Source organism: Furipterus horrens, unplaced genomic scaffold, assembly GCF_987537825.1.
Source record: "Furipterus horrens unplaced genomic scaffold, mFurHor1.1.pri manual_scaffold_2, whole genome shotgun sequence".
Classification (NCBI taxonomy): Eukaryota; Metazoa; Chordata; class Mammalia; order Chiroptera; family Furipteridae; genus Furipterus; species Furipterus horrens.
Genome location: NW_028327172.1, coordinates 83,567,041 through 83,590,017, shown reverse-complemented (window position 1 = coordinate 83,590,017; position 22,977 = coordinate 83,567,041). Strand labels below are relative to the sequence as shown.

Sequence of the window (22,977 nt, the reverse complement as noted above, 5' to 3'; positions counted from 1 at the left end):
TCTCTTAGTGTAACAATTCCAGTTCTGCCTACCATCCTTCATATGAAAGGTTCTGAGCCCTCTCAGCATGTGGCTTGCCATCCAATCTCCTAGACATGCTGTGTAGTTTCTCTCACTTAGTCCCAATAATGACCAACACTCTGGAGTTGGCATTTGAAGCATTGTTGTGCAAGGAGGCTCTGAGATTATTCTGACGGGGGTGGAGCCTGTGCAAGTGTGAGGATGGGGTAGTACACCTCCAGAGGACCCAGGGCATGACACCCGCCTGGATGTTCACGGACAAATTGAAGGTCACTGGATGCACAAGAGGCCCTGTATATTTCAGGTAGAGGGGAAATTTGCTCAAACGCTTAGAGGTGGGAAACAGTCTCCTATGCTATGGAAATAACATATAGTTTTAGTTGCAGTTTAGAACAGTCAAGAGGGCCCTTCTCTACCAGGCTAAGGAGCTGAGACTTAATCCTGGGGGTACTGATGTGTGTGTGCGCGCAGTGCGACTTACGCTGGGCAGAATCATTGATGGGTTCTGGATTTGATTGCCCCCTGATAAGAGGCAAATGGTGCAAGAGGAGGTGGGGCTGGTGGTAGACAGACCAGTTGTGAGGTTATCACAACTGTCCAGTCATGCTAACTAGTGTTTATTTAACACGTATTCCATGCCAAATACAGTGCTGAGCACTTGACAAGCATTCTCTCAGAAATCTTGCAACAACTGTTGAGGTGGTATTATTATCCCCACATTACCTATGAGGAAACTGAAAATTTGAAAGGTGAAATGACTTGTCCAGGATCACACAGCTACCACCATAAACTAGGATTTGAACTCAGCTCTTTCTAACCAGATTCCAAGCCCTTGGCCATTATTACCTAGAATGACGAGGGCCTACATATGGGCAGGGTTAATAGGATTGAAAGTAAAGGAAAAGCCTGAGAATCATTTAGGAGGTAAAACCAGTTAATTTGGTGAATGGATGGATTTAAGGAATGAGTGAGAGGGAGAAGCTTCTTGCCTAGGTGACTCTGGAGTCTGAAAAAAAAGTTTTATGGAAACAATATTGGTGTCTTCCCCACTCCTCATATTCAGCTGGTGCAATGCAGCTAGATCCTGACTCTTCTCTCCTTCTTTTATTCATAGCTGATTAGCAATCCATCTATGCTCTCCTCTAGTCAATAAGAAAATTGTTGACCAGCCCAGACCAAGTTGAGAGCCCTGCCTGAGGACTCCAGGGCCTCCTCCCAGGTTAGTCTGGCTAACTGCTCTCTTTAGGTAGTCATTCCTTCAGTCACTAAGGAAGGCCCTGGCTGTATCATCATCCAGGTCACACTTCTCATTTTAACAATCCATGTGCTACTTGGAGTCATCAGTTCCATTGTCAAGGTTCATTCTAGGTATTGTACTCTGAGGAGCACTGGCCTTGACAGGAAGATAGAAGCAATAAAGGAGCTGAAGAGTGATACTTGGTGTTCATTTCAAACCATTAGTTCTATGACCACAGGAGGGAACTGATAGCTAACAGTTTTTGAGTGCTAGAATTTTTGTTTGTTTGTTTTTAATGTGTCATCCCATATGTAATCCTCATAACAAAGCCACAGTGTAAGAAATATTATTCCCATTTTAAGGACACGAAACTGGTTCAGAGTGGTCAGGAAAATGGCCGAAGGTCATATGGCCAGTTCTTAGGAGGCAGGTCCAGCCCTTCTCTGTTCTGTTGCTCTGCCTGTATCCAGGGAGGCCTTTTGTGTCATCATCTTCGGCTCCTTTTGGCTTCAGCCTTCCTGACATTATGCATAAAGGTCTGTGTCACTCCTTTGTATTCATCCTGTGCAACCATGCTTCTTCTATATCAGAGTAATTTGCAATTGTATTGTCAGAATTTCATTTTTGAAAGTCATCCCTCCAGAGCTGTCTTCCTTGAGAGTGTAAGATCATGGGGTTTGCCTATTTTTTCTCTGAAGGTTTTGCAATCTGCCTTATAAAGACTAAGGTACATGTCAGATCATGCCCAGCTTTTCCCCTCCATCAATAGCATAAACTTTGAGGTGACCTGGCTACTATTTCTCAGGATTTCTCTCCTCATTCCTTCTCCAAGCAGTATATCTTGTTGGAGCAGAATTAGGCTTAAAATAGATAACTCACCCTTTCCCCAACCTCTGCTTTCTGGAAGTAAATTGCTGAGGTGAATCATGAATGTTTTGAATGTTCACTGTCTTCACCTGCAGTGATAGTTCCTGCAATGAAAAATATTGTAAATAAAATTGGTTAGGTAACTTAGACTTGAAAAAAAAATTTCTGTGTTTCTCTTTTTCTTTCCAGTCCTCACCTGAGGACATGCTTACTGATTTTAGAGAGTGGGGAAGGGAGAGTGAAACGTGTATGTGAGAGAGAAACATGGATCAGTTGCCTCTTGCACATGCCCCAACTGGGGACCAAACTGGTAACCCAGGCATGTGCCCTGAACAGGAATCAAACCTGCAATCTTCGGTTTACAGGATGACCCTCCAACCAACTGAGCCACAATGGCCAGGACTCTGTGAGTTTTTTAAATAGGAATTTTGATTTGTCTATATGACAGCTTGCAGGGACTTATTTGAATCTCTATCTGTGTGCACTTATGTAATATTAACATATGTTGCTCTAAGAAGAGCTATGTTGGAGTATATGTACAGTTTTATGTAAAACAACATTAAGTGATTTTGTATGAGGCAGACAATATAGGAGAGTGGTTAAGAGCATTTATTTTTAGAGACAGAAATGGATTTCAGTGCTTTTTCAACACTTCATTAGCTCTGAGACGTGGGTAGATATCTAACGTCTTTAAGGTTTAGTTTTCCTATCTGTGATGGTGATATGGTACCTACATCAATGTCGTCAGGGTGTGTGAAGACTAAAAGAGATAATGTTTGAAATGCTTTGCACAAAATAAAATGCTCAGTTAACTTTAGATAGTATTATGAGTAACAACATCTTTTCTTATGAGAAATTGTTTTGGTTTGTACCAGTGTATGTGGAACTGAATGTGAAAATCTGAGTACATGCTTCTGGAATGTTTTAGCCTCACAGACACACTATGGTGTGTCCTAAGGACAGGGAGGCCTTAAGAGGTAGGAGACTGGAATCCTTCTAAATCAAGGCTCCGATCTGGGGAGGATTTCAGCCAGAGAAGAGAGCTGGCCTCAGAAGAGCAGGGAACAGAACACAAAAGAGTCCTTCAGAGATGTGAAGGACGGCAAGAAGGCCGAGGCTTCTTGTGCGTGAGCTTTCTCCAAGGGGCTGAACAAAGATCAGTAGTAGGTGAAGGTAGTTTTCAGTTCAAGGAGAGAAGGTGAAACTCTGACCTCCTAGGCTGGCTGTGGGTGGGACTTCTCCCAGGGGAAGTGCTGGGAGTGGCTGGGCAACCCTCTTTCTCCCAGCACCTGCTCAGCCTAAAGATTCCCCAGGTACTTTCCTACCTGTACTTCTTGGGAAAGAGCAGCAGCCTGCATGTTATATTTTCTCAATTGAAACTCCAACTTCGATTTCCAGGCAGCACAACATTTGTTTTTAGAAAAAAACCCAGCCAGCTCAGAGGTGATGAGGGTGACAGGGCTACAATTATCACCTGCTCCTCAGCACCTAATATATTGTGGGAAAGGTGCTGACAGCTCTGAACTCTCTTTGTGTGGGGAGCTGAAGCCCCCAACCTCTGCTCAGAACATTTGACACAGACAGACAGTTGTGGGACCCGCGTGGGGATGGGGGTGGGGGTGGAGGGGGCTGTCACCTCCTCCCCTTCTCATGCTGAGGGAGTGGGCTGAGAGGCCCTCCATGTGTCTCCATTCTTGACAGAGTTTTATGCTACTCAGCTAGACTTTACGTAGGAGTCTCCTCAGGGTTCAGACCTTACATGAAAGGAGAGGAAACCGGTAAGTATTAATTTGAGATGAACTGACCTTTGTAAGGGGGCAGGATGGAGGAGTGACCTCCAGAGGGCGCCAGAGTGATTCAACGTTACGTCGCTGCTAAAGAAGTCAGTGCAAACAGTGGGTGAGTTAGAGGCTTTGGAATCACAAACTCAGGTAAAAACCTGATTCTGTTCCTTATTTGACATGTGGACAACTTACTTAACCTTTTACAGCTTACACTTCCTAATCTGTAAAATGAGGTAGCAATACCTACCCTGAAGGGTTTTTATGAAGACTGAAATGAAGCTTAAATGAGATAACGCAGAGCAAGGTGGGAGGTGGACAAAGAAGTATTGCAAAAGATCTGCGTCCCCACTGGCACATCAAACCCATGTCCACACACTGAACTTAAGCTTCCCACTCATATATGTTGAGCCATTTTTTCCTAAGTATTCAATACATTGGTGCTGTTATAATAAATAAAATGTGAATTCAAAGAAAAGCATGCCACAATTCTTGGTAGACTTTGTGATGATGGTTTTTTTCAATCAACAGCCACTAAGCACTGCACTCTCATGTCGGGTCTGCAGATGTGTTTGCCATGAGATGAGAGTCCTCAGAAGCCCCCTGGAAGGTTGGGAACCACAGAGATAATGCATGTAAAGACCTTAATCTCCACCCACCAACCACACTACCCTCAGCCCAGAGGAGAAGGATGGCCCTTCTTACATGCATAGGGCCCTGATTCCTCTCCTCTAAGGCTGCCAGGTCACAAAAAAATGTACCACACGCCCACTGACAGGCCCTGGCAGGCTTGACCGAACTCCTTGAAAAGTCTGGTGTTGGTTTTTCCCTTTTTTTCCTACAATACCAGCTCCAGATTAGCAGCATTATTCAGGGAGGACTTCTGGTTCATCAGAAAATCACTGTAACTTACTTCCCTATGATTAGTATTCTTCTCCACTGCCCTCTAGTACTGGGGTGAGCAGCAGAGGCTTGTAGCTGGAAAAATGTGCCATTTAATTACTAATCTTTACAGCAACTCCCCAGGAGAAAACTCCCCTGCTTCATCCTACCTCTACCACTCATGAAATAAAATGTCTCAGGTGGTTTTTGCAGTTCCACTGTTTGGCCTCTAGGGAGGGGCCCTAGAGCTGCTGGGGTCGGGTAGCACTGTTACAGAATCCCTGGGCTCTCCAATTGAAAACAAACCCACGGGCTCTTTAGTTAGGGGCCCGATTGCCCGCCGCCAGAATTATAACTCTCAATACCACAGTTTAATGAAAAGAAAAAGAACTGTTTATTTAACAGTTATATAGATTTAGATTATTTGCGGATTTCTGCTGTTAAGTTTTATGTTCTTTAAAACACCCATAAACACATATCCTTGTCTCCCCCCTACCAAACCTGGCCAGTCTTAGGAAGGTCAGAAACACCGTTTCCGTACTTTCCAAACACAGTTCAGCTTTACCAGCAGCTGCCAATCACTCAATTCTGATTGGGGAGGTCCTTTCTGTGCTGTGGTGCCCTCCAGCTCCCAATGCAGAACCGCCTGGATTCTCAGCCTCCTTGTAAACTGCCTTCTTCCTGCAAACCGCATGGATCTTCTCTCCTTCTCAAAACCGCTTGGCAAGAGCCTCTTAAAGCAGCCTGGAGACCCCTTCTCCAAGCCACATGGAGGGAGCACACAAGAGTGAGAGAGCCTCTTAAAGCAGCCTGGAGACCCCTTCTCCAAGCCACATGGAGGGAGCACACGAGAGCTAGAGAGCTAAAATGTCCACAGCTGCTTATATATCCCTGACTGCGTCCTCTGACATTCTCTGATGCAGTGGGTGTTGCAAACAGTTCTGACTATTCACAGAACCTTACATAGGCTCTGTGTGCTTTTTCCATACCATCCCCTGGTTCAAGACCCCTCCCATCTACCTGAGGCCTTGAAAGCATCCAAGCAATTTTGCATAAGAATGACACTAGCCACCAGCCTCAAGCATGTGGAGGCATTCTGAAAGCTGCTTCCTTCTCCCCATCCCCCAGCCACAAATTCTGGGGATTTTTGGACTCCCCTGTTTCTGTAACAGCACCACCCACTAGCCAAGGGGGAGTTCACCAAAGAAGCCCAAACCATGGCCATGCCCATTGCCACTCCCTTCTTCCAGTGGCCATTCCCATGGCTGCCCATGGTGCCCATGGCTCTCTTTGCACTCATCCCACAGATAGTGCTGTAGCCTTTGACTCCCTGGGTCAACAGCAGTGGTCACCTGAGTGCTTGTTCAAAATGCAAAATCTCTGCCCTCCCTCTTCTCCAGACTTACTGAATTAGAACCTTCATATTAACAAATCCCCAGGTGGTCTGTATGCACATAGAAATCTCAGAAATGTGTCTAGCTCAGCTATAAGCTCCCATCACTTGCTAGATACTGCATGGTAAGGATATCTCAAAGGATTAGATTAATCCTACACACCCTCTCTTCAAGGCAGGGTGTTATCTCCATATAAGGAGGAACAAACTGAGGATTGAAGAGGTCTGAAACTAGCTCACCATTCCAGGACTAGCAAGAAGGCTGTGTGTCAGACAAGGAGAGAAAAGAAATTCTGAACACAGAAACAGCGCATATAGAATCATGTGATGGGAGATACCATCATTGGCATTATTGTTAAGAAACACTCTCTGCATTGCACTGGGCTGGGTATTCATTCATTTGTTCCCTCCTTCACTTCACAGCTACTTATTGAGTACCTACTATATGCCTTGCTCTGGGCAAGGTAGTTGCAATGTGGAATAAGACAGACATAGTTTGTGCTCTTGGGGATCTGTCTTTCTACTGGGGAAGAAAGATCCACTAAAAATGACTTACTTATCATTGAAATAAGAGCCATAAGACATAAGAAAAGGAATCTAGCCTAGTCTTGGAGGAGGGAGCACTGTATATAAATCAAGAGAAATACACCCCTTCCTTTAGGGCCCCCTGACCTCTCAGGGCTCCCAGGGCTGCTGTCTTTTCTCTGGGTTGGCAGTTCACCTCTTTTTGCCCAGAAGCTGAAATCATGGATTTGTGCCCATGCTGGATACGCAGGGATGCTAGACAGAGGGAGCAGGATCCTGAGCCTCACCCTGCTGGAGAAGGGGACCAGAACATTGAAATTCCCTTGGGTCTCCACATGGAGGGGTTGGTGCTAAGCATGATTTTATTTTTTCTAACATCAAAAGCCCTGAGAAACTAGAGGTTCCTGTGATTCTGCTGCTATAGGTGTGCTTTCGAGGATGCTCCAGAGAAAGGCAGCATCCAGAAAAGTGTGGCCTGACCTTCCTCTCTTCTCCCTGACAAAGACCACCCACTCATGTTCAGACGCAGCTGTAGCTCTTCCCCAGACGTTTCTATTTTATGGCTGTACTTTGATCTGGAGGCTCCAGTTCCCTCACTTGGGTTTGTTGTTTCTGGCAGCCCTGGTCCCAGCAAATAACCTTGGCACATAGAGCAGTTGCAGTGACCAGTCAGGGTTTCCAGGGAGGCTGCATTGCTGTGTCAGGTGTCAGGGACTTGGGAGTTTCCATATTAGTTTGTTCCAGTTGTTTGTGACTTTAACAAATCACCCCAAAACTGTCATAACAAATGTGGCTTAAGTGAATATTGGCTTATTATTTCTCTCAGTTCTGTAGGTTGACTGGGCTCAGCTGAGAGATTCTTCTCTACTCTACGTGTAGCTGTAGCTGAAATCATTCATGAGGCTACATTTACCTGGGATGCCTGGGGGCTGGATAGGGGCTGAAACATTCCAAATGACCTGTTATTCTTCATCTGTGTGGCCGCTCATCATTCAATAGTCTATTTTGAGTTTCTCTATAACGTGGCCGGAGGCTTCCAAGAGGGTAAGTTCTAGTGTTCAAGCACTTATCCAGCCTCTGTTTGCATAATGCTTGCTAATGTCCCATTGGCCAAAGCAAGTCACATGGCCAAGCCCAGAATTACTGTGGGAGGGGATGATGCAGGGGCACAACTACCAGAAAATGTGGTACAGTTGAGACTATCAATCCAACAGTCTAGTGCATGACCTTTGGAAGTGCAGCTACCAGTAACTGCCCGGAAAAGTAATATAGATCTTGATGAGGCAAGACTAGAGGATGAAAAACAATCCCGGTGCACACGGCTTTAACATATTTCATTCAATCAATTGTTCAATAAGTCACTCAAATTAGTACCAGGCATTGTACCAGACGGCCTAGTAAGATGAATAAGACATTATCCCTCCTCTGGAGGAGCTACCAGATCATCAGCTACAGACAGACAAGTAGGCCATGCTATAGCACATGTGACTGTACTGGAACTAAGTTTTATCTTTGATCATGTAGAGTCAAAGAGGAAAGGGATTTAAATCAGACTGAGGGTCAGAAGAAGCTGCCCTAGGGAAGGGATACTTGTGCTAAATTTTGGAACAATAAAAGGAGTTGGTCAAGTGGATTTGCAGTCGGGCATTTCAAACACAGGAGATCGTGTGTGTGAAGGCCCAGGGATAAAAAATGTCTTGAAATCACCAGAAAATTGGATGTAGTTCCTGCTTTTACATGTCTAGAAGGAAGAGATTGTGAGGGAGATGAGACAAAAAAGGTTGGAGCATGAAGGTTCTTGTACTTTGTCATGCCCCAGTCCTTTGAAACCAAGGGAGAGTATTAGAAAGGCAACTTCTTTTTTCATAATAGCATTTAAATGGTTTAGCCCTGGCTGGTTTGGCTCAGTGGATTGAGCGTCGGCCTGCGAGCTAAGTGTCGCTGGTTCGATCTTCCAGTCAGGGCACATCAGAGAAGGAAAACTCTGACTCCAAAAAACCTCCGCTGCCTTGCGGCATACCTCTTCAGGGGAAAGGCTAAGGGAGTAAACCCTGACAGAAAATCCGGAGCCGGAGTCCCTAAGGCGGTTTGACATTGTAGTCAACACCGGCAACTCCTGCGGCGCACCTGAAGCCAAGCTGTATTGACTCCGTCTTTCCCTTGGACCCTTCAGCTGCGAAGAGGGGGGGGGTCTGCTGCATGGGCAACAGCAGACCCTCCATATCACCCTGCCCAGGCTCTGTAGCTTCAGCTTCACTGGAGAGGACACTCCAGCGTCATCGCAAGATGTCGATTCAACACGGGAGGAGACAGATACCGTGTCACTCCCGAGTCGGACTGCACAGCCATTCTCGGCGGTGCAGATAGACACTTAAGAAGCTACACCATCGTCTCTCGAGACGGACGGCTGCCAACGATTTAAATGGTTTCCTATAATAAGCATGTTTACTTGTGTAGAATGTATTATAAAGGGGAAAACATTATTCTGGCCATCACCCACTGAATGAGAAGGCTGATGCCAAGACATAGTTATGATTTGATGGCAGTCTAAACTTAGTCAAAAGCAGCTGGAATGACAGAAAAGAGAAACATAAAAGAGTCTCTTAGGAGGTTACAAATATAAGATGTGGTGCACAGGAAATATGAGGGCTAACGAGAAGATAAAGATAATGCCATCTCCTGCTGCCCGCTTCCCCATCCATGCACCTGTCTCCAGGGGTAGCAAAAAGTCCAGTGCCAACCAAGGGAAGTGCATGTCAGGGTGGGGACCTTGATGGCGTGTGCCTCTGAGAGGAAGGACCTCTCTGAGGGGACAGGGTGGGTCTATATTGGTACACTGTCCCCTTTGTAGGCACTCTGCAGATAGACATGGTTTAAGCAGTGTATCTGAGTGGTAAACAGATGGGGCTCCTGAATACCCCGGATAGAACCACTGGAATTCAATCCATGCTCTGTTGCTAAGTGCTTTCTAGCTCTGTGATTTTAAACAAATTGCCTAAACTCCCTGTGCCTCCTCAGTCTTTTGTCTCCTTACTCTGTTTCAGCGATCTGTGGGTCGATTCATATGCCATAACTCAATTTTGTAGCTTTTTAAAAATCCTTACCTGAAGATATGTTTTTATTGCTTTTAGAGAGAGAGAAAGAGAGGACGTGGCAGGGGGAGAAAGAGAGAAGCATCAGTGTGAGAGAAACATCAATTGGTTTCCTCCCGTACATATCCTGATGGGATTGAACTCGAAACCTAGGTATATGCCCTGACTGGGAATCGAACCCACAACTTTTTGGTGCATGGGAGGACACCCCAATCAATTGAGCCACTCAGCCAGGGCCAATTTTGTAGCTTTATAGTAAGTTAAATATATAGAAAGGTTAGTGCGTCCTGATTACTCTTTTTAAATAATATTCTAGTCATTTTGTTCATTTTTCCACATGAACTTCCACACAGCTAGGCATTACCTTTTACATTAATTTTACATTAATTTATAGATTGAGAAGAAGTTACATCTTTACAATGTTGCTAAGACCATGCTATGCCTTTTCATTTGTTTAAGTCTTTTAAAATATTTTTTGAGTTTTTATATCAATTTTGCATATGCATCATTAATTTTTATTGCTTGGTATTTTGTCTTTATTTGTAAGTGTATTTTTTGCTGTCATAAATGGGGTCTTTCTTCTAAATATTATGCCTTCAAATTGATTATTCTTTGCAATGTAAAGGTTCTTAAGTTCTGTATACTAAATATTATAGTCAGCCAACTTAATGAATTCTCTCACTGTTATTTTTCTTCTTGTTCAGTTTTTGGGCTTCACAAATAACTTACCTCCTTTTTCCCAATGTTTATAACTAATTTTTTTTTCAATGTCTAAGTGCATTGGTTAATATTTCTAGAACAACATTAATACTGAAGTTAGGGAGCATCTTTTCTACATACTTAACGTTGATGATGTTAGGCTGCTTTTGCTCTGAGAACTTACCCAGAGCGTAGTCTATAATTTTGCACCAAATTTATCGAAGGAAGGGAGAGTAAAAGGGTTAGAGGTAAGAAAAAACCTCCCAGACCAACTTGAAGATCCATAGATGCAAGAAAATAAAAGCAAATGAGAAAAAAAAGAAAAAAAAAAAGGGGGGGGAGAAAATAAAAGAGAGAGAACTTTCCACTCATTTTGAGAATTTGTAACAGTTCCTCATCGATGAATCTGCAGGCGCTGGCTCCACCTACTTCCAAACACACATTTCGGTTAGGGTGAGTTTACCCAGCAACACATTCAGCAGGCTATTTACATCTCCCCGTTTTTTCCCAGTCAATATGTCATGCTAGACCCATCAACATTTCTTTTGGGAACGAGCAAAGTCCATTTTTATTTCTTATGGGAGAAGCTGGGACTTAGGTAATTTGCATACGGTTCATTTGCATATTTCAAAAGTCCCGGAGGACGGTCCAGCCGCCCCCATGTCTTGACAATTGAAAGGACAGAAAGTGTAGGCAGCACAGATGCCCGGAAGGAACTGGACTGGTGGAGGAGCTTTTGGGACGAGATGAGCCACCCTGCGCAGAGCTTGCAGAGCCGCAGTAGAAGCCGCAGTAGAACCTGCGCTCCCTCCTGCTGGTCGCACCAACTGGATCGCCATATTCTGACAGCTGGAAATGTTTTTCATGCTTTCTTATTAAACTTTGGGATTCAGAGAGACATATTTTATCTCATTGAGAGAGTATCATACATTCTTAATTACGAGGTTTTAATAAACGAATGCGGCTAAAGATGTAAACTGTATGACTCCATTTATATGAAAATTCATGAAGAGACAAAAACTAATCTATGGTAACAAAAGTGAAGGTAATTGTTATTTTAGTGGAGAAATTATTGACTGGGAAGGTACATGAGTGACTCTTCTGAAGGGCTGGAAATATTCTGTATGTGGGCTTGGGTGGTGCGTTGGATTTTTTTAATCAGTGTTATGTTTGCTTCATTCAGAAGAATTCATTCTTTTTCTATGATCTAAAAAAGTTTAAGGGCTTTTAGAAATCACTATTTTTCTTTTCCTTCTTTTAAAAATAGTTTAGAAGGCCATCCACATGGTGATGGAAGATGATTTGACTCTGGGTGGTAGGCACAAAATGCAACATAGGGATTATGTATCATGATAATGTACACTTGAAAACTATATGATCCTGTTGACCAATGTCACTCCAATAAATTTAATTTAAAAAGTAGGTTTAGAAAATTGCTTTGTAAAAATTTCTGGCATGTAGTGTTATAGATAGAAGTTTTGCCAAACTTGTCTGTTTATTCTTTTATACTTGGTCTGTTTAGATTGTCTATCTTTTGTAGTCAGTTTAGAAAATTATATGACTTATGCAATTTTATTCCCTTGAAAGTTTCATATGAATCATAGAGTTGAGGGAAGTAGCATTTTAATTTCCTTTATACCTTGATTCCCTCCTCCAGATGCCTTATTTGGTAGCATTTTGCTTTCTCTCTTATTCATTAGATTACTTACTTATGCATTTTCCTAAAATTCAGCTCTTGGATTTATTCTAACATTTTCCCTTTTTTAATTAATACATTTATTTCTGTTCTTGGCTAACAAATCCTTCCTTCTGCTTTCCTAAGCATTGTTTTATTATTTTATAGCATCTAAAATTGAATATTTAACCCATTTATTGTATATGCTCTTGATTATCATTAGTATTTAATAAAATAATTTCCCCTCTTGATATTATTTTAGTGTATCCCATAGAATTTATATATATAGTCTTGATTATCATGTCCTAACTATTCTGTCATGTCTATTTCTTTTCTGACCTAAGAGTTGTTTTAAAAAGGCTTTAAACATTTTTCCAGTTGCAAGAATATTTTAGATTTTATTATTCATTTCTAGTTTTAGTGCCATATGACCAGAGAATAAATTTTGTATTTTTTTACTTTGAGTGCATTTCAAATGAAGATATTTCCTCTGTTTTAAGAGTATAGAGTTTGAAATATACAAATTAAATGTACTTATTAAGCTATATAATTTTGGTCTTCTGTAGATTTAATTTTTATCCATTTAATACTTGATAATAGAGAGTTGAATGAAAGCTTTTAACTATTTATGTGCTTTTGCCTATTACTTCTTGAATCCTTGTTTATGTTTGCTTTGTATGAGTAAATATTGATGTTATCCATTTATGCAGAGGTAGTCAGAACTCTATTTCCTGGTGAATTGTTTCTGTTAGCATTATAAAGGGTCATTCTTTGTCTCAGTTAGTGCTTTTCATCCCAATTCAGCTTATCTGATATTTATATCCTGAACTGTTTATTTTTCTGTGTATACATGTCGTACTGTTGTCCATTCTTTTATTTTCAATCTTTTAAACCCCTTTGTTTCAAGTCGATTTTATATGCAGCAGGATTGGTCTTGCTTAGTGATAAAGTCTGAAGTCTCTTTCTTTTAATAAGTGAATTTAGTTTATTAACATGGATTTACATGACATATAAGTTTGGTCTGAGTTCTGGCATTGTTTTTGTGTTATGCTTCTGATTTTTAATTTACAAACCATTCTCTATGTAGACTCCCCCTGCTCTTTGGCTTGTGTGTGTGATTTAGAAGATTTGTATTTTGGGGGCACTTGCTTCCATAACTATAACTTTACATAATATGCTTAATACCTTATTTTTTAAAGAAAGTATCAGTTAGTTCTCTATATAATACATTCAACCCTTTATTTCTTTAGATAATAGGTAGTGATTTTTTTCACACCTTTGTTCAGTGTTTTTGCTTCACCAAGATAATTGCCTCATTACTTTCTTTTTAAAATCATGGTGAAATATTTAGTCACAATTTATTCATCTCTGTGAAAACATTTTCCTGTTGATTCTCCTTCATCTACATTTTGTTTTTCCTATTACTTTATTCCTTTCCTCTTGCTTTCTTTGTGTAGACCTATGCTGGTTCCTCAATTTTGAAGGAGGGGAGTTTTTCCTCAACCTGCTACTTGCAGTTGGTCTGTGTATGGGTTACATTCCAGGTTACCAGAATTACTCATCAGGATTCAGGGTTCTGAATATAGTAGTTAAAGCTTTTCTTCTCTCCAGCCAAAGAGCACAGGCCGCTCCACTAGCTCAGCTTCTCTCCGCCTCATTTGCCCAAAGATGGACCGTCTCTGTGTGACAGCTGGGCTTGCTCCACCTTCTCTGCTTCCTGGAACTGGGTCCAGAGACTCTCCTGGCACCACCCCATTTACTTCATTTGAAATCACCGGGTTTAGGTTTTACATTTCAAGGAGGGCTTCTCACCTTCCAGAAATGTATTTTGCAAGTTTTTTCTGAGGTCTGCCCCTGTGACTTCCTCTCTCCACTTCTTCAAATTGAACCCTCATTAGTGGGTTAGCATTTCCACCTAGCTATGGTTCCAGGTTTCAGGTCTCTCCTACTTGGCAAAGGCAGAGTTTGTGTTCCTACCTCTCATTTGCCTTGTTGCTTGGAGGTGATTTCTGAGAAGAGAAGGAATGCCAGCTTTCTGTTGCTTTAGTCTCACTGGAAGTTGACTTTCCTAACTGATATTATTATCACTACAACTGCTGCTGGGCAGTGGGTCACTGTATGGAGTGGTCATGTATAGAGACGGAATGGCTTCTAGGAAGTCCTGCCAGGTTTCAGGATGGTCTGAGTCTTCAGGCTTATAGAGACAGGTAACCAGGTGAGGATGAGAATGATCTTCCTCACAAGTGGGTCCTCAGCTCCTGAGAGCCACCCACAGGGCCATGAGCTAAGGGTGCAGATGTGGTTCTGCCTCCTGAAGGCCCAGAATTGAATCTGTATGGTGAGGCTCCATGACCTTTAACATGTTCAGTGCATACAGGAGCAACAGTGTTTACCTTGCAGTTCCAGATAGGGCAGCCAAGGGTTAGAGGGGGAAAATGAGTGTCCCAGCAGGTGAGCTTCCTGACTTCCAGCCACAAACTCTCTCTTTTGAAAGTTCTGCCTCATAAACCATTGAAGGAGCCTGTGGTCTTAAGCATTTACTCCTAGGAAGAGAGCACCTGGAGTACCCTGAAGGCTATTTGCATGCTCAGCCCCTGAGCCTTGGTCTTCTGTTGTCTGCACATAGACTTCTCCTTCCACCAGCTCTGTTCCCATCCCCTGCCAGGCATGATCCCCTTCCACATCCCTCAGCGGTCAGCCCTCCTTGATCCTCCCCCATTCTCTCCTGCACTGGTCTAAATAAGCACCCGGCCTTGATATTCTTTTGTATCTCTTATGTACTCCATTACATTGAAAGACTCTATGCTTGTTTCTTTGCCTGTACTGTTCCCTATGCAGGAACTCTGTTTCCCTTCATTTTTCATTGTTTATTGCCTCATTATGCTTAGATTTCTGCTCAAAAGTCATCTGCTTGTCGCTGTCCCTGACCACCACCAATAAAATAGCACCCCTAATTACCCTCTAACCAATTTACTTTCATTCATAGCAAATTATTTTACAGATGTTCTTGTTCTTGTTGGTTAATCATCTACCTTCAACCACTGGAATGCAAGCTTTATGAGAGCAAGGACTTTATTTGTTATATATGACACCACGTATGCAGCAATTAGAAAAGTGATGTTACATAACAAGCACTATATTTTACAGGAAGGAGGGAAGGGAGGAAGGAAGGAAGGATCACTGTATTCATACATCACACTGACCTGGCATTTTTATCTTAGTTGCCCTATTTCTCTCTTTAGACTGTGAATGTTTTTGTGCCTTGGGCAAAGGCTGCCTCTGCATAGTCAAGTCTCAGTATATGTTTTTTTGAATTGAATCAAGTGCAGTATCTCTGCCCCTAAATGAATCTCAGCATGAAGAAGTTTATGTTCAGAAACCTTGGGGAATAGGGGAAACCTGTTCTGGCATTCCCTATCCTCCTTCTACTCTTAGGCATTCTTTATTCACAAAACTATCAGTTGTGATATGGAGAATTTTTAAATAAGCAATAGATTTAATTTGATAGAGACCAGAAATGTTTCTAGGAGGGCTAGCTAAGGCCTGCCCTTACCCTTCTGCCATAAGTGGGTAGGGTTGGCTCCACCCATCAGCTTGTCCTCTGAATGATTACCTCTTGCTCGTCCAACACACACAGGCATTTACCAGAGGAGTTGGGAAAGAGAAAAATGTCCGGTAACCATGAGAGCTCTGGGAGTTCATTGACCGATGGAGACAATTGAAGCAATGGACTCACTGGAGTCAGGAGTGCCTTTTTTTCCCCCCACTTCTTATAGGAAATTGTTTGGTTCCTCTCTGGTCCCTTCACTCAGTTTCAGCTTCCCAAAGAGAAATTACAACTTTGGAACCATAATTTTTTTCTGAGAGCGTTTCTATACAAAAGATCTATTGGGTGCTATCCAGCCGTGATCCCTCTAGGAGCCTGCTGTGCACAAACCCCGATCGTTCAGGCTCAGATAATTAATTGTAATGTTTACTTTAAATGCAAGAGTATGAAATTGTTCAACATGCACAGAAATTTGCCAAAAAAAGGGAGAGGAGACCTCAAGGCTGCGGAACCAGGTCCCATACACAACGCCCTTGCCTGTCCACATGCTGGAGCTGGTGACAGGCTCTGAAGACCCTGGCAGCTGTGCTAGTGTGAATGTCTCAGATTAAGAGCCTTGCCACAGGTATCTCAGAAGTTTTCTTGGTGGCAGATCCCTTCTACACATCCTTGACATGTCCATCTGGCCCTTGCTTGAAAACTGCCAGTGTAGTAGCCTTCACAAACTCAGATGGCATCTTGATTTGGCAGAAAGCTCTTATGGCCATTGAACTGTCTGCGGTTTCTAGCTCTTGTCTTCATCTTCGCTCCTAGAAAAAGAGGCTCTGTCCTACAAGCTGCCAGAAGCAGAGGCTGTGCTCAGTTGCCACCACCATGTCTGTGTAACACCAGATCTTGCCTCTTTGTGGCAGCTGTGGGAAACCACACCTGCACATCTGAACAGAAGTGCCTGGGGGCTGGGGTTCGCATCTCTCCAAAGGCATTGGTAACCAATGAGTGATGCATACAGGAGTCCCTTGTTCCTTAACTGGAATAATTCTGAGGCATGTATATTGCACCATTTCCAATTTTCCTGCAGGATTCAGCTGCAGTCACCTACTGAAGCTGCTTTACTAACACACCCTTTATTGGCTACCTCCCTCACCTGTATCACTTTTCCCTGAATTTCTTGTGCCTTTCAATAAACTTCAATGTTGAACCCTTGGCTTAGAGGTTGCTTCTGGGAGAACCCAGACCAAACCAACCTAACCACAAAGACACAAGAAAATTGGAGAAAATTGTATTAAAACAAACAAATGGAAAGATGTAACATATTCATTGATGTGAAGACTTCACACTGTAAAAGTACCCTTTCTCCCCAATTCATCTTGATGTTTGGTGTAATCATAATTAGGGTCTCTGCAAGATATTTCAGAAATTTGGCAAAATGATTCCAAAAATCATGTGGTCTTTAGAACACTCCAGTCCCAGCCCTCTGATTTTAGGTCCTATGATGGCTCTTATTCTGGTACTGCTGCCCTCTACCTTGGGCCAGTGGCTCCCTTTGCTGGAAAATTTAAGAACCAGCCCCCTAGGTGGCTTAGAAGGAGTTCCAGATAACCCCTGCCCATCCAAGTCATCCCCAGACTAGGTCAGGAGCCCATGCTTTGGGTGAGTCTGTCCCAGCAAATTTTATTCTAAATATCAGGCTGTGCATCTGTCTTCAACAGTCACCAGATTCTGGGGGCTCTAGGACACAGACCTCCAGGCCTTGGGACATGAGCCTTGCACACAGTTGGTATTTAAGAAATATTTGCTGAGTGATGAATGAATACAGAGCTGAGTGAGCATTCCTCAGGGAGCTGAGTATCAGCCCTGGAGGCTGGGCCCGGAGTGATATGCACCTTATTCTGGCTACCTCTTCCAGATGTTCTCCGCCTTGAGCACACAGCTTTCCCTCCCCTTTCAAAGTCCATAATTAATGTGGCATCCTCAGTAATATACATGCTCCCTGTGGCTCCAATCTTTCTCATTAAAGGCCCAGGCAGATTGCTTCTCTTCATTTTCCTGGTGCTAATAAATGAATCATGTTGCCCAGCAGATGACCCTGTGCTGTCCTGGGGTAAAAGCACTCCATCCTTTCAAGATCTGGTACTAGTATCCAACACAGAACCTCCACATTGGCTAGACATAGGCCCAGGTCTGGTGTTTCTGGGTGAAAAGTGGCCCAGGTGGTGCCCTGGCCCTAATGGGCTTCAGGATAAAGCCTCAACATTCAGCATGACATTCAAGAACCTCTCAGGCTTGGTCTCAACCTACCTCATCAGGTCTTTTATTCTCTACACCTCGCTCTTCAGAGAGTTTCTTTCTTCCCCAGTAGTTTATTCGTGCATTTCCCCTTATGGGTGTCTCTGAAGCTTGGTGATTGTGACAAAGCCCATAAAAGTGGTACCTCCTTTATGAAGCCTTCCTTGGCCAACCCCAGTACAGAATCCCCATGTCTGCTTTCACACTCAGCGTAGAATCTCTTCTAACCCTAGCTCTGCCACTGTTGGCCACTTTCCTTACCTGTGTGTCAGATTTCTTGTCTTTAAAGGAAAGGAAACTCCTTCACAGACTTTTCATGAAATTTAAATGACCATCATTTATTGAACATTATAAATATTTATTCTGTATTTTGTTCAAAACACACAGAACTAGGTGTAGAGAACAAGAAGATGAATAAAAATACAGCTTTACTGTCAAGTAGCTTATAGTTCAGCTTCACATTTATGCTTCCCAGAACACTTAGGCTAAACGCTTTATATACAGACAAACATAAAGGAGATTATAATACCAAGTAATAAAGTGCTTTAAAATTAGATGGAATCACAAAGCAATTAAAGACAATCTCATTACTCCTACTCATCTTTAGATGTCTGTTTGTCTTAGCTCCCATTTAGGCTGTGAGCTCCATGAATCAGAACATGAATCCTCCTTCCTTGTGACCTCCATGGTGCTCTCAGTGATGTATGTCTCAGTCCATGAGTTGCTGATTGGTTCATCTCCATCCAGAACCAAGAGGACTGAAGGAGGTGCTGCCTGGTCAGAAGTGAATGACATCAGACACCTGGCCAACAGGGCCTAACAGAGGTCACCTTGCCCAGCTCCTGCCATAGGCCAAACCCAGCAGATGAGGAGCAACTGTCTTCCTGAAGGGCTTCAGGGAAGGAGCATCTACTTTTCCCAGGAGGTTCTGAATTTCTGACTTTTGTTCTCTGAAAATTCTTCTCTTGGACTCACTCTTCTCCCAGATCATGTCTCCTAAACATCCCTTGACTACAGTGGTTTGTGGCCCATGAGGAAGGCCAAGCCAAGAAAAGAGCAGTGCCCTTCATGTTCCTACCAGTCAGCAGCATCTCCTCCTTCCCAACTTCCAGTCACTCCAAGTTCCACCTTGTGAGAGATTCATGTGCAGTGAGGTGGTGGGAAAGCAGAGCCTGGGTTGGTCTCAATTCTGGAACCACCCCACCTCCCTGCCCCAGTTCTGTCTCTGTAGCTACAAAGAGTATCTCCTGCCCTTCCTCACTTACAAGGTCCTTAGGAGAATCAAATAAGACAGGTGTTAATGGACTTTACCACCTGGCTCATGTGAAACAAAAAAACTGAGGGGTTATTTTTATTTACATTTTAAAAAGAAACCTTTATGTTTGAGTTTTAAAGTGGTTTTTCTAAACCAAGGATGGATGGACATTCAGTCCAAGCAGCCCATGGGAAAGAAAGAAATATTAGAACACCAGGGTTGCCCAGGTCCCATCAAGAGACACCATACAAATAGAGATAAGTCTATGGTCAGTCTGTTTCCCTTCCCTGTCAGTCAGGGAAGGCTCTGCAGGATGATAGAGAAGGGCAAGGTGAAGGCTGTCGTGCTGGGCAGAGAAAGAGCAGGTGGGGAGATCACTGGCCAGGGCAGGATGCCCCTTGGGGCCCAGCCATCCTCTAGGTCACTTCACAAAAGGTCACTACATCTGCATGGAGAATTTTCCAGCTTTTAATGAAGCCACCGAGGCAGTGCATTGGTCAAGTTCAGCCTCTAATCCCCAATTAAGGTACTAGGCCTTAGCTGCATCCGGCATCTGATTGCCAGTGACTACGGTAATTGTGCTTATCACCGTCTCTCTCTCACTTTCCAGTACCATTTCCAGTGGGAGGGGGTCCTTCCCTCAGGATCCTGAAAGCCAGAAACCTCTTCCCAGGTGATGTCCCAGGGTGTGAGCAGGGAAACCTCTGTATTCAGCTTAGCTTCCGGCTCTCCCCACATCCCTGTGCCTATTCCAAGCCCCTCCTCTGCTCCTTCAGGGTCCTTACCCAAGTCTCTTGTGGCCTTAGCCTGTTTATTAAGAACCTATTCTGTGTCAGTACTTTGCATATGTAATTATTTAATTCTCAGAACAAGCTGTGGAGAAAGAGTGACCCTCTCCTCATCCACCAGAGTGGGAGGGCAGAGCTCAGACTCACTGGAGGCTGGGGCCTGTGTGGACCAGGTTCCTCACCACTCCAGCTCCCACTCCACTGCTGATGTGACACGGGCTCTGCAGGGGCCTGCGCCTGAGGACAAGGAAGGCTGACCAGATTGCCACAAAACGGCTTATGACAATGACGACGGTTACCGTTTCTGAGCCAGCGGCCTGGCATTTCATAGGTGCTGAGTATGCAGTTTTTACTTGAAAAGAGTATGTTCAGATACCATCTGGGCACATTACCATATATCTCATTTTAGCTTGACAACAATCCTGCCAGATAAGTAACTACCCCCATTTCACAGATGAATAAACTAAGACAGAAAGATGAAATTCATCTATAGGTTGAAATATATGAAATTTCTGCATCTGTAGGTAGAAAATGAGAAAATGTCATCAACTTCGTATGTCTTAACCTAATTATAAGTAAAACAGCCAATATTTGAACCTAGTTCTTTCTTTCAAAATTCCTGCCTTCCCTCTATATTATAGCCTTCCTTTTGCAGTTTTTTGAAACCATATGATAAAATAGAAGGAAATCGGTGCTAACCTCTGCTAACCTTCTCCTTCAGCTTTGGAAGGCCTCTTTCCTGCTCCAAGAAGCATTGGCCTGGTGAGACTTTCCTGAACAGGGGCCATCTATAAGTGTGTCTCATCAGAAGCACATGGGCTAGACTTTGGACTGGGAACAACCGCAACATAAACAAATAAACAACTCTCTAAGTAGAAATGCATAAGCAATGCCCAAGTAGGTAGAGGTTCTCCCATAGCATTATTCCTGAGGTGGGACAGACTGGAGACAGAGCCCCCTGAAGAATAGAAGCAAATGGGCTGGGGTCTTGCCATATGCTTAACCCAGGCTCAGCAGAATGCATACCTTTCGTCAGAGCCAGATTCCTGGTTGTAGACATGCATTTGGGGTTTACTTTGATTTCTCAAATTGGATAGTTGGGTCAACTTTGGAACACCAAAAAATGTATGTATTATTTACCAGACACTAGAAAAGTCAACTCAGGAGGCAAATAACATCTTTCCATTTTAACCCCTATCAGAGTGTCATAGGAACATGAAATACATTAGAGTCTTTCAGAACCTCAGATATTTCCCTTCATTATGCCCTTAATTTATGAAAAACAAACAAACAAACAAACAAAAAACCGAAAAACAAACTGAGGTCCAGTATGTACGCTGCCCAAAAATATGTGCTCAGTGAATGTGGGGACCAGGTTTTCATTTCTAAGTTCCCAGTGTTTGGCAGAGTGCCTGAATCATAATGGGTGCTCAAAAAAAAAAAAATTTTTTTTTTAATGGACTAAACTGTTGACAAAAGAGTAAAAATAATGGAATGAGATGGGAGATGTCTGCCTCTGGCCTTGTGATATGGCCATTCCCACTAGAAAAGGTTGTGTCTCCGTGAGCACAAGAGCACCTTTCTTCAAAGCAGAGATCGTGCTATTATTAGGGCAAGGTCATTTCAAGTTCCAGTTTGTGGTCTGACCAACTTGAGGAACTGAGGTAGGGTTGCTTCTTCTTTCTTTGGGACAACACTGAGACCTATGTCCTTTGAACTCTGTCCCAGGTCAGTCCTCTCCCCCTTCTCTGCACTAATTCCTGCCTGATGAAGGATACTGAAGATACTTAGCTGGCTACGATGTGTGCTGTGCCTGCATCCATCTATAGGGAAGTTTTGTGGATCTCTCCGACCAGGTTAAGCGAGAACTCTCCTCCTCCCAACCCATGCTTTCATGGGATTATTTCACTCTCAAGCCAAAATATTGAAATCACGTGTAACATTTTAAAGGGGCTGATACCTGTCTCCACCCCACCCCCCTGAGAGATTCTTATTTAGTTGCTCTGGAGCACTGCCTTGGCATCAGGGTTTTCAAAAGTTCTCCGGGTTTTTAATGTGCGTCCAAGCCCAAGAACCTCTGCATAAGGTCCATTGTCTACCCATCATCTAACATAGTCCTTGCATTGAAGGAATGTTTGTTGAATGAATGAATGAATAATGAAGGAATGAGTGAATGCAGGGCTTCCTACTCAGGAGCGAGCAATGGCGTAAGTGGGAATGCTTTAGAAACATATGAGCCTGGGCGCAATGCCTCTTCCACTCCCCATGCCCCTCCATCCCCCTCCCCATTCTCCACTAACTCAGATTCAGTTTGTCTGCCTGTAGTTTGGGTTTGCGTGCTTCAGAAAAATTCTCCAGGTGATTCGGATGTGCAGGTTTGGTTAAGAAAAATGAGTAAGTGAATAAATGATTGAGGCAACTGAGCTAATTGGAGGGGTTTTGGTTGGGACTAAAACTACAGAAGCAAGAACAAATGAGCACTCTGTATGGTTTAGGAAATTGGTGGGTTTGATCTCCCACTAGCCTTGTTTCTTTTCACTTGATTGGCAAAATAAACAGCATTGGTGGGGAACCAAGAAGTAGCCCTTTTTTCATTCCTTCTAGGAGAAGCCAGTAATTGTCTGGAAAAACGAGTCTGGCTCTTTTCTTTTTGAATTTCAATATGCAAGTCGCTGTGATTGCTGCCTTATTGTTAGTATGTATACAGGATTGGAAATTAAGGTCATGGTGTGAAGGAATAAACCGTGAAAGGGAAAGAGGGACGAGTCTATTTGGAACTTGGCAATTATTCCCAGTGCTCAGCTCAACTGAGCAGGATCTTGGAGCCCGAGGAGCTGCTTAAGCCATTTAACCTTCAATCACCAGGACACTGTGGAGTAACAGGGAAAGTCAGAGACGATGGTGGGGAAAGAGATCAGCAAGTCAGTCC

General features: G+C 43.3%; 1 pseudogene; it reads right to left on the bottom strand.

The window, feature by feature from the left end:
* The window catches only part of LOC150018945 (glutamyl-tRNA(Gln) amidotransferase subunit A, mitochondrial-like), a 102,352-nt pseudogene extending 81,240 nt beyond the window's left edge, over window positions 1-21,112 (bottom strand).
* Between the last annotated feature and the right edge of the window lie 1,865 nt (window positions 21,113-22,977).